Source organism: Candoia aspera, chromosome 2 (assembly GCF_035149785.1).
Source record: "Candoia aspera isolate rCanAsp1 chromosome 2, rCanAsp1.hap2, whole genome shotgun sequence".
Lineage (NCBI taxonomy): Eukaryota > Metazoa > Chordata > Lepidosauria > Squamata > Boidae > Candoia > Candoia aspera.
The window spans coordinates 163,704,590-163,716,770 of NC_086154.1; positions in this window are offsets into that span (position 1 = coordinate 163,704,590).

The following is a 12,181-nucleotide window of genomic DNA, read 5'->3' on the forward strand; positions in this document are numbered from 1 at the left end:
ACACTTGGTCAGATGTCCTGCAGTAGAAGATATCAGATATGAGTTATTCCCTCTATAATGGCAGGGATGCTCCAGATTTGCATCTCACTGGATTCTGTTTCTGCTTCAGCCGAGTCTTGATACTGGAAAAGAAATGTCACCTCCAAGGTTGATTTATCAAACACAGGAATAAATTACTTCAAATGAAGAGTGGAAAAGTGCTGAGATAGTCATGAATATTCAGGAAGTAATTCAAATAACCCCAATAAGGAAATTAATTACAAGAATGATTAGGGCTGCCAGTTCCTTTTACTTGGAAGCACCAACAATTGCCTCTACATAATCTAGTTTGCTGGGGGGGGGGGGGTTGCAGAAGAATTGAAATCCCATCGTACCTTTTTCTGGGTTGAAATCCAGACAGTGGGCATAACCACACCACCATGTGACTAGGTAAGAGACATTCACTTTCTATAAAGTTGGACTTATCTTTAAAAGGAAGCTAAATATTAATTGAGAGCCAGTTTGGTGTAGTGGTTAAGGCACTGGGCTAGAAACAGGGAGACCGTGAGTTCTAGCCCCACCTTAGGCATGAAGCCAGCTGGGTGACCTTGGGCCAGTCACTTTCTCTCAGCCCTAGGAAGAAGGCAATGGCAAACCACTTCTGAAAAACCTTACCAAGAAAACTGCAAGGACTTATCTAGTATGTGAGTATTTTGTTTTTAATTTCTATTTTTGGCATCACATGGAACATAATTCTGATTTTCTCCTTCAGGCACCACAAAATATGGTTGGAAAAAAATAGGGTAAGAGAGCTATTGCCCTTGAATTCCACTTGGGGTTTCCCAGAAACATTTGTTTTGCCCTAGTTGGAAACAGGATACTGGACTATATCCAGCAGGACTTCTATATTTATATTTCTGCTAGTAGGACAAGAGAACATGAAAATATATATATGTGAAGAACCTTATCATTAAACTTCAAAGATACTGATTTTCAAGAACAGCCAATTCCCAATTTTAATTTTCAATCTTAACCAAAATACTAATATTTGAAATGCATAATTGTTAAATACAGACAAGACTTATACTTTGCCTGTTAACAGATGGCAGAAACTGGTGGGCTTTGTGAAGGCACAGATGCAAAGTAAGATTGGGGATGGTCAGTACTGGGATGGAGGATGTCCAGGAAATACCTCAGCTGCAAACTAGACTTGGAAGTTGAAAAAAACATCCTGAAAAAGGGCAGTAGCAAGCCACTTTGCTAATGAGGCCAAGAAAGTCACAACAATTTTAGCTTGAACTGAAGGAGACTTTATCTTTTTTATACCTTGCACTATTGTACATGATATCTATCACAATTTTCTCTTTGGAGTTAAGCAATGTGATGGAAAGCACAGAAAAAGAGTAGGAAGCACTGGGCAAAAGAAATTAAAGGCAGGAAACAAGAGAAAAGGAAAGGAAAATCCAACTAAATCTAGCTTATACCAACACCGCTAATTTTACCTTTCCTTATCTTCTTATCTTGCTTCTGCCATATCCATACATTGATTCATAATTGCCTTTTATTTTTTCACCTCTCACTGTCTGAAAATGTCATCAGCTTGGTCAGCCACAACTTTTTCAGTCGTTACCTTCCTCTCAGTTCATTCAGTGATTTCACAATTTCATCCTCATTCATTCTCTTTATATGACCAGTACAAAAGGAGTGTTCTGAGGTGGTTTGGCTCACTTTTGTATTTGTCCACATTCATTCATCACCCATTCATTCCTGACCCTATCCCTTTTACCACACACATTCTTGAAATAGCCCATGCCCATTCCATTCAACTTACTTTTACATTCCTCTTTACAAACCCTACTCTCACTTTCACATAATAAGGTAGACAGAAGCATGCTCATACAGTATGCAGCCCTTTTAATTTCTTTCAACAAAACATTTATTCCTTTATTCCCTGTTATCTATGACCTATCTACAAACAGTTGCATATGTTAAAACTTCTCCATTTATTTTCCCACCCTTTAATAAACTACCAAAGTACACAAAGTCATTCAGTACTTCACCATTTATGTATAACCTACAATCATTCACTCCGTTTTCCCAGTCAGGATACAACTACCTTGGTCTCTGGCACATTAATTTTCAGTTCCTTTCCCTTTGTGCATCATACAATTTACCTAACATTTGCTGCAAATCATTCATGTTCTCAGGTAACAGCATGGGATCATCTGTATACAAAATTACACACACATTCAGGTCCCCAACCAACACACCTCTAACATTACCAAATGCATTCCTTAGACATTTATCCACAAATTCATTAAACATCACAGATCCTTGTCTTATTCCCTGCTCAATCACTAAGCAAGCCATTTTATTCTCACACACGCTTTACTTCCACTGTTTACTGCTCATATTGCATTTGGCACCCACCTTTAACTCCATATTTGCATGAAAATTCCATAATTCAAAGCATTGTCCCTGTAAATTTTCTCTAAAACAACAAACAAACATGCTGAAGAGAAAAGATCCAGCCTGCACATCCATTGCCTTGCATAACTCCACGCTGCACATCCCAAATTCCACTCACTGTCACCTCTTTTTCCCTTTCAGGTAGAATTAGACCAGATACTTTCCCAGGCATGCTTAAACTAATTTAAGCATGCCTGGGAAATGACATCCCTGTCATTTTTGTATTTACTCCTGCTACCTTTCCCTGGTAGTGAAAGAAGTAATAACAGTGAAAATATGGCAGTTTTTTAACAGGTGCAGGTCATGCAGGAATATCCAGTGATGGGCTTTCCTTCACCACTGAACATATCACTGGATACTCATTTCAGAAGTCGAATAAGAGTTTTGGCATTTCCTACACCAGAAGCAACCAAAGTGCTATTCTGCCTGTTCTCATACAAATGGCCACAAATGAGCTTTGGGAAGGAGCAGAATAAACAAAACCCTGATGGAAAAAAAACTGTAGTGCTGTCACTTGGAAACAATGTAATCTGGACAGTATATACAAAGTGAACGAAGGAATGAATAAAATCCAGTCTACATGACCAGTGTAGCATGCTACGGAGCTCTTCCTTACAGCTGTGTTAATGTGCACTCCACTCCTTGAGATGGCAGAAAAAGATGTGCCAGCCTGAACTGTGATGTCCTGATAGCAAAACTCTCACCTACCCTAGTAATGAGACTGGTGAGTGAAGCTGTCATTACAATTTTAGGTGGGGGGCACTGGTTACCAAAAGGAAAAACAACTACTGATCATTCTAAATGTGGGATGCAGCTGGAGAGGAAACAAGAACAGTGGGTTTAGCCATCAGTCAAAATATGCTCTGGTGTTGTACAAGCCATTTGCAAAGGCAGCTGAAAGCCGGCTGGGTGACCTCGGGCCAGTCCCTCTCTCTCAGTCCAACCTACCTCACAGGGTAGTTGTTGTGGGGAACATAAGAGCCAAGAGTATTAGGCATGTTCGCCGCCTTGTGTTCACCAAATATAAAGGCGGGATAAGAAAGGAAGGAAGGAAGGAAGGAAAGAAGGAAGGAAGGAAGGAAGGAAGGAAGGAAGGAAGGAAGGAAGGAAGGAAGGAAGGAAGGAAGGAAGGAAGGAGGGAGGGGCATTCAAAGGGAGTCTGACTGTCTGATATCAACTGATAGGTCAGGTTCTTTTGAACTTGGGTTTAGTGTAATTCTTTGTTTGTTGTTGTTTATTCGTTTAGTCGCTTCCGACTCTTCGTGACTTCATGGACCAGCCCACGCCAGAGCTTCCTGTCGGTCGTCAACACCCCCAGCTCCCTCAGGGACGAGTCCGTCACCTCTAGAATATCATCCATCCACCTTGCCCTTGGTCGGCCCCTCTTCCTTTTGCCCTCCACTCTCCCGAGCATCAGCATCTTCTCCAGGGTGTCCTGTCTTCTCATTATGTGGCCAAAGTATTTCAGTTTGGCCTTTAATATCATTCCCTCAAGTGAGCAGTCTGGCTTTATTTCCTGGAGGATGGACTGGTTTGATCTTCTTGCAGTCCAAGGCACTCTCAGAATTTTCCTCCAACACCACAGTTCAAAAGCATCGATCTTCCTTCGCTCAGCCTTCCTTATGGTCCAGCTCTCGCAGCCATATGTTACTACAGGGAACACCATTGCTTTAACTATGCGGGCCTTTGTTGTCAGTGTGATGTCTCTGCTCTTAACTATTTTATCGAGATTTGTCATTGCTCTTCTTCCAAGGATTAAGCGTCTTCTGATTTCCTGACTGCAGTCAGCATCTGCAGTAATCTTCGCACCTAGGAATACAAAGTCTTTCACTGCTTCTACATTTTCTCCCTCTATTTGCCAGTTATCAATCAAGCTGGTTGCCATAATCTTGGTTTTTTTGAGGTTCAGCTGCAAACCAGCTTTTGCACTTTCTTCTTTCACCTTCATCATAAGGCTCCTCAGTTCCTCTTCGCTTTCAGCCATCAAAGTGGTATCATCTGCATATCTGAGATTGTTAAAGTTTCTTCCAGAGATTTTAACTCCAGCCTTGGATTCCTCAAGCCCAGCGTGTCGCATGATGTGTTCTGCGTACAAGTTGAATAGGTAGGGTGAGAGGATACAGCCCTGCCGTACTCCTTTCCCAATCGTAAACCAGTCTGTTGTTCCGTGATCTGTTCTTACTGTTGCTACTTGGTCGTTATACAGATTCTTCAGGAGGCAGACAAGATGACTTGGTATCCCCATACCACTAAGAACTTGCCACAATTTGTTATGGTCCACACAGTCAAAGGCTTTAGAATAGTCAATAAAACAGAAATAGATGTTTTTCTGAAACTCCCTGGCTTTTTCCATTATCCAGCGGATATTGGCAATTTGGTCTCTAGTTCCTCTGCCTTTTCTAAACCCAGCTTGTACATCTGGCAATTCTCGCTCCATGAACTGCTGAAGTCTACCTTGCAGGATCTTGAGCATTACCTTACTGGCATGTGAAATGAGTGCCACTGTTCGATAGTTTGAACATTCTTTAGTGTTTCCCTTTTTTGGTATGGGGATATAAGTTGATTTTTTCCAGTCTGATGGCCATTCTTGTGTTTTCCAAATTTGCTGGCATATAGCATGCATTACCTTGACAGCATCATCTTGCAAGATTTTGAACAGTTCAGCTGGGATGCCGTCGTCTCCTGTTGCCTTGTTATTAGCAATGCTTCTTAAGGCCCACTCAACCTCACTCTTCAGGATGTCTGGCTCTAGCTCACTGACCACACCGTCAAAGCTATCCCCGATATTGTTATCCTTTCTATACAGGTCTTCTGTATATTCTTGCCACCTTTTCTTGATCTCTTCTTCTTCTGTTAGGTCCTTGCCATCTTTGTTTTTGATCATACCCATTTTTGCTTGGAATTTACCTCCAATGTTTCTAATTTTCTGGAAGAGGTCTCTTGTCCTTCCTATTCTATTGTCTTCTTCCACTTCCGCGCATTGCTTGTTTAAAAATAATTCCTTATCTCTTCTGGCTAACCTCTGGAATTTTGCATTTAATTGGGCATATCTCCCCCTATCACTGTTGCCTTTTGCTTTCCTTCTTTCTTGGGCTACTTCTAGTGTCTCAGCAGACAGCCATTTTGCCTTCTTGGTTTTCTCTTTCTTTGGGATGTATTTTGTTGCTGCCTCCTGAACAATGCTGCCAACTTCTGTCCAGAGTTCTTCCGGGACCCTATCTACTAAGTCCAGTCCCTTAAATCTATTCTTCACCTCCACTGCATATTCCTTAGGAATATTAGTGAGCTCATATCTAGCTGATCTGTGGGTCTTCCCTAATCTCTTTAGTCTGATCCTAAATTGTGCAAGAAGAAGTTCATGATCTGAACTACAGTCAGCTCCAGGCCTTGTTTTTACCGACTGTACAGATGTCCGCCACCTTTGGCTGCAAAGGATGTAATCAATCTGATTTCGGTGTTGTCCATCTGGTGAAGTCCATGTATAAAGCCGTCTCTTAGGTTGTTGGAAGACAGTGTTTGTTATGCAGAGTGAATTGTCTTGGCAAAATTCTATCAGCCTATGTCCTGCTTCATTTTGTTCTCCCAGGCCATACTTACCTGTAATTCGAGGTGTCATTTGACTGCCCACCTTAGCATTCCAGTCTCCTGTGATGAAAATAACATCTCTTTTAGGCGTGTTGTCCAGTAGGTGCTGCAGATCCTCATAGAACTGCTCTACTTCAGCTTCTTCAGCATTTGTGGTTGGGGCGTATATTTGGATCACTGTGATGTTAGATGGCTTGCCCTGAATTCGAATTGAGATCATTCTGTCGTTTTTTGGGTTGTATCCAAGCACTGCTTTAGCCACTTTACTATTAATTATGAAGGCTACTCCATTTCTTCTGTGGTCCTCTTGTCCACAGTAGTAGATCTGGTGGTCATTTGATGTGAAGTGGCCCATTCCAGTCCATTTCAGTTCACTGACGCCCAGAATGTCTATCTTTAATCTTGACATCTCACCAATAACCACATCCAATTTGCCCTGGCTCATAGATCTTACATTCCAGGTTCCAATGGTGTGTTGATCCTTAGAACATCGGATTCGCCGTTCACCACCAGCACCGTCGGCCGCTAGCCGTCCTTTTGGCTTTGAGCTAGCTGCGTCATCACGTCTGGGGCTAGTTGAGCTCATCCTCTGTTCCTCCCCAGTAGCATTTTGACCATCTTCCGACCTGGGGGTCTCACCTTCCGATGGTATACCGACATATCTCTGGTTGTACTGATCCATTTAGTTTTCACGGCAAGAATACTGGGGTGGGTTGCCATTACCTTCCCCAGGGATCGCATTTAGTCTGACCTCTCTGTCATGACCTTCCCGTCTTGGGTGGCCCTTCACGGTTTAGCTCATGGCATCATTGAGGTGCTCAAGCTCCAGCACCACAACAAGGTAACGATCCTTTGCTGAAGAGTGTAATTCTGGAACTGTGCTATTCTAGAATCATGCTAATTGATTTGAAAAGCATCCTGAAAGATGGCTGATGGAGTAATTATGAAGTGAAGTAGACAAGAGCTCTCCCACCGCACCAAGCAACCACTCCCTGCTCCTGCCAGGTATTTTTAAAGAATAGTGCTAAACTGATGTCCAAAAGTTGACAAGCCCTGCACAGGTCACAATGATGAAGTGGAAGCTCTCCCACTTCTCTAGGCTGCTCTTCCCCCTCCCCATCTGTCAGGTGTATTTCAGGCAATTTTTAAAGACAGGTTTAAACGAGAGCTAAACCTAACTTTAATAGCAGCCTTCACACAGACTTCTCTTGCCATCCCACCCAGCTCTAGCAGCCTGGAGGTCAGCAATGATCATCAGAGATGGGAGGAGTATTAGGAGAAAGGGAAAGACGACTGTTAAGCTTCCTTTCTCCTCGTGAGATTAACCCCACTGCCCAGGAAGTTGCAAGGGGTGAGAAGTGGGGATGTACGATAGCAAAAACTTAAGTCTGGTGATAATAGTGCTTGTCAACAATATAGCGCTTATCTATTATTCAGTGTCGCAAACCTCTTTCCTTCTAAATTCCATCTAGGAAAATGGGACCAGTCTTTAAAGTGATACAGTATTGGATACCCAATTGGATGCTCCAGAAACACAGACATACAAAGACACACACAAAAATTAAAATTAGCCGTGTTCTTGGCAAGACAGATGTCCTCTGCTTCCTTCCCAGCAGGGATGGAATATGTGGCTTCAGCTTCCCCGTTTTCCTGCAGGCGAACAAATTGAGCCCTACGTAGCTATGCAGAATGGCTGAATCTGGGTTTAAACAAGTGCTGATCTTGGCCAAGCTTTGCAGTGGCTACAGCTGGAACCTGGACTCAAGAATTAGTCAGGCTGAGCTGCTGTGAGGTGAGTCAGGGACATCTAGAGGCCAGAAGAGAACTTGCAGGTTCTGGAAGGAATCCTTCTGGTGCTGCGTCTCCCTCCTCCCCACCCCCACCCCCCACTTGCAAACTTGAAGATATTTCACCTGAGGAGGGAGTCCCAGTTTTAACAGCCTGGAAGAGATGCAGAAGGTTTGTGGACAGTCTACCAGCAGCAATCTTAACTATCCTCCAGTTGTCTAATTAAAGCCTTTGCTCTCCACTCCAGGCCCCACAGCTGTGGAAGCCAGGTGTCCAGTCTGTCCTGAGGCCAAAATGGCCATGAAGGGCCATTCCCAGTGATCAGAGAGGAAGGGGTATGACCACAGCAGTCTCAAGTGCCCAATAGGAGCTGGGCAGAACCCTGCCCTGACTGCATCAACTACATTGTTGACAAAGCATACTACATTGTGTCTATAGCAAAAAACTGTGTCAGGAGAAGAGGGGAAACAGTCGTTTTAAAAGTAATTTACTAGTTTTAAAACTGGGACAGCTAAATACAGCTTTAAACAGCTTCCACTGCAGGCTGGGAATGGGACAAAGCCAACATCGTGAAGATGTGTCCTTTAAAAGTGATTAGCAGGGCTTTGTGCCACATTAGTGGGACATGACATAAGCCCAAATAAACACACATTTTGCTGTAGGGTGATGAAAAAAAGACGTGAAATCCCTTTTGGCACAATGCTTCTTTTAATGCAAAGATTAGCTGCTGGAAAAAAATGTTGATAGTTACTGAGAATGTAGCAAGTGAAAAAAGTGGACTCTAATCCCATGTCTGTCTTATTGCTTTGATGAAAATCATTCATTTCAAGCTTGTATCTGCTTTGGGAGGAAAGCCCCCAAGGGTACCAATTACTCTAAAAGTGAACATTCCCCAGCCACCTTATGCTTGAATTAAGATGTGACCTGAGGAGGGTTAAATTGGAAGTTGACATTTTTAACCCCTTTTACTTAGTCACTGAAATTATCAAGACTTGTTTCCAGTATAAAGTGAACTAGCCTGGATAGGTTGAGGAGAAGACTTTTTTTGCTCTTGTACAAGTTGGTATGTAGGCAGGATAGACAATTCTTAGCCACTGCTTCCTGATGAAGGATATTATAGAAAAATAACCAGTTAGATCCATCACACAGATTTTTAAATTTATTTTTGAACGGCACACAGACAGCAATCCATACAAAACTAATAAAGGCAATTTAATGTACTTAATTAGATGGTACCTACTTGAGCAGAACCTCAGGGTCCATAACATATGACATATTCTTTGCAGAGATGGGTTGAAAAAGTGAGAGAAGCTCATATATATCTTTGGTTTGGGGATTATATGTCATTAGAAAGAAAAGAGAGAGAAAGCAAGGTCCTGCTTTTATGGAAAATTTCTATGAAGGTACAGTACAAGTTAGTTCCATCTCAGGATCTGACCGTGTTCTTATTTTGTCCAATACTGTCTTATTCTGTCTAGCCTTCCATTACTAGTGTCAGCATGTTTAATTAGCAAATCAGAAAATTACTTAGCAACTGAGACGAACTTCTTAATAATCTCATACATACATGATAAAAGAATTACTCAATTATAGAAGAGGTGTAAGAAAGAGCTTAAGCACAATATATATCAGATCTGGCTTATTCAGATTTCCTGGCATGGTGCATCCTTATCATGTACTCCATGGAATAAAAATGATCCCCATCAAAATAGGGGGGATTTTCACATCCTGTACAAGACGTGTAAGGTGTACCATCATCAAGTGTACATTGATGGTGCTTCGTATCCCTGGAAAATATGAGAGCATCATCAGAGCATGGTACTACTGAGGTTGCTGCTGGAGTGACTGTTGATGCTATATTGCTGTTTATTCTAGTTTCCTCTTTACTTTTTGCTATCGGAATTCACATGATTGCAAATGCATTTTGTCTACCTTCAACTAGTACAGTTATATCAGAGGACCAGAAATTTGTAAATAAATAAGGTGAAAAGGCTATCATTAAATTCCTAATATCATTAGAAAAAAATAAGAATAACTTGAAGTTTTTGTTTCACAGAAGATACATTCCAGTTAAGCTGCCCTACTATTAAAAAGTAAAATATCAACTTGAGCTTCTTCATTCTGTACAACTGATTTTTTTTTTGGTACAAAAAATCTATTTACCTACCTACTGACTTACGACCAACAGGAAGCTCTGGCGTGGGCTGGTCCATGAAGTCACGAAGAGTCGGAAGCGACTAAACGAATAAACAACAACAACAACAAACTGACTTACCTATCATAGTCTCTGAGTAGTCTTCAGTTAACTCAATTTTGTTTTACTGTTTAAGTGAGAGGGTATCCTGTAGCAAAAACAAAATGTTTCTCTGAAAAAGGATTATTTTTATCTATCTCCTGCTTTCTTTATTGTGTAGTCTTTCCTTCAATTATATGCCACTTCAATGTATACACATGCATCTTTCCCATTAGTGGCTGCATTTGCTGAATAAGCCAGGATTCCCTATGTATTTGAATAACGAATATGCTGGTGAAGACACAGCCAATTTCTTTCCAGTTTGCCCAAGGGAATAAAACTAACAAAATAATAGTTTATTGTGATATTCAAATCTGAGATCCAGGTTTGTTTTCCCAATCAAGCCAAAAGCATAAACCAGCAACAGTTTAGCTTGTGGTTGGCCTGTGATCTGTATCTTGCACAGGAGCAACAGGGTTTTAGTTTTTCATAATATGCTATTGTGTCTTAGTTAATTTTATAGTAATGAATGGAAAGTGTACATTAACATACTGTTGTTCAGTTTAAGTCAAGATAAATAAGGAATTCAGGGATACAGTTTTGTGCAAATGGGGCCACCCACTATGAAAATTGTTGTATTTGGGTTTCTTTCTTGCACATACTGACATACAAAGAGACTACGTTCATACAAGATTAATTGGATAAACCACAGCTCCTTGGCTTTCCAATACTCACCAAGTCATAGCCATGTTTTATAAGCCACAACTGGATTTCCATGACACATTAAGTCAAAGCCAAACATACTAGGTTATGGTTAATCATGACTCAGTCATTATGCCAAATGGATCTAGTTACCTACTGTGAGAAGCCAGTTTGGTCTAGTGGTTAAGGCACCAGGCTAGAAACCAGGAGACAGTGAGTTCTAGTCCCGCTTTAGGCATGAAAGCCAGCTGGGTGACCTTGGGCCAGTCCCTCTCAGCCCAACTCACCTCACAGGGTTGTTGTTGTGGGGAAAGCAGGAGGAGGAAGGAGTATGAGGTATGTTCCCCGCCTTGAGTTATTTATAAAAATAATAAAGGCGGGATAGAAAATAAAATAAATAAATAAATGTTTATTTATTTCAGTCTGTTTCAAAGCCACCCAACTCCTCAATGACTCTAGGTGGCTTACCGTTAAAAGATCTCTCACTCTCTCTCTCTGACCAGAAGACCAACTCTATATCACAGACACAAAAAACAAAACAAAACAAAACAATAGGAACTCAACAACCACATTATCCCAAGGCCTGGGAAAACAACCACATTTTTAACAGAACATATTAGGATATTAAAGAAAGATTCTCTGAAATTAAAAAAAAAACAGTTCTATTTCAACTATGAAAATACAAATGAAGCTTTCTAGGCAATTGTGGGAAATTTGCCCATTACAGTTTTCCAGCAAAAAGAATTTAAAATAAGAATGCAAGGGTACTTACAGTATCCTCTAAAATGCAAAATTTTGCTGCTAATTTAATTAGTGTCAGAGCTAGAAAATTAAAGAAGAATTCTAGTCTTACTATATGATACTTCTAATTAAACTAATTGAATATAGGTTTTATTTTAGCTCTTTTGAACGTCTTCCACTGTGTGCTAACTATTAACCTGAAAGGATGAGCCAGAAAATAAACTTGAAGGATTTATTCAGAGACAAATGATAAAACAGTGAGCCTCAGCAGTAACATGAGGGCAGAATATAAATAATAAGTATAATATGAAACAATGGTGGCAAGATATGAAAAGAAATACACAAACAAGAAAATAATCTTAGAGAAAATTAATTCAAGAGAAAAAACAGTACAATATATTTAAAAATAGTAGCAATTTTTGATATTGGGTAAAGATCTGAAGAGAGCCAGTAATGGTTAAAGGCGCCAGGCTAGAAATTGGAAGCCGAGATTTCGTTCTCTATCACTCTGTTCTGATTCCAGATGAATAGCTGTGTTTACTTTTTTGTTGCCACAAGATTCAGTGGCTAACAAGTGTATAATGGGATAAATGTTTTGTCATAATCGATGATAAAATGTCTAAAATGCCAGAAGGTCTTTGTTTTTCCTAAACAGTATACTAATTGTCTTGGAAATTAAACACA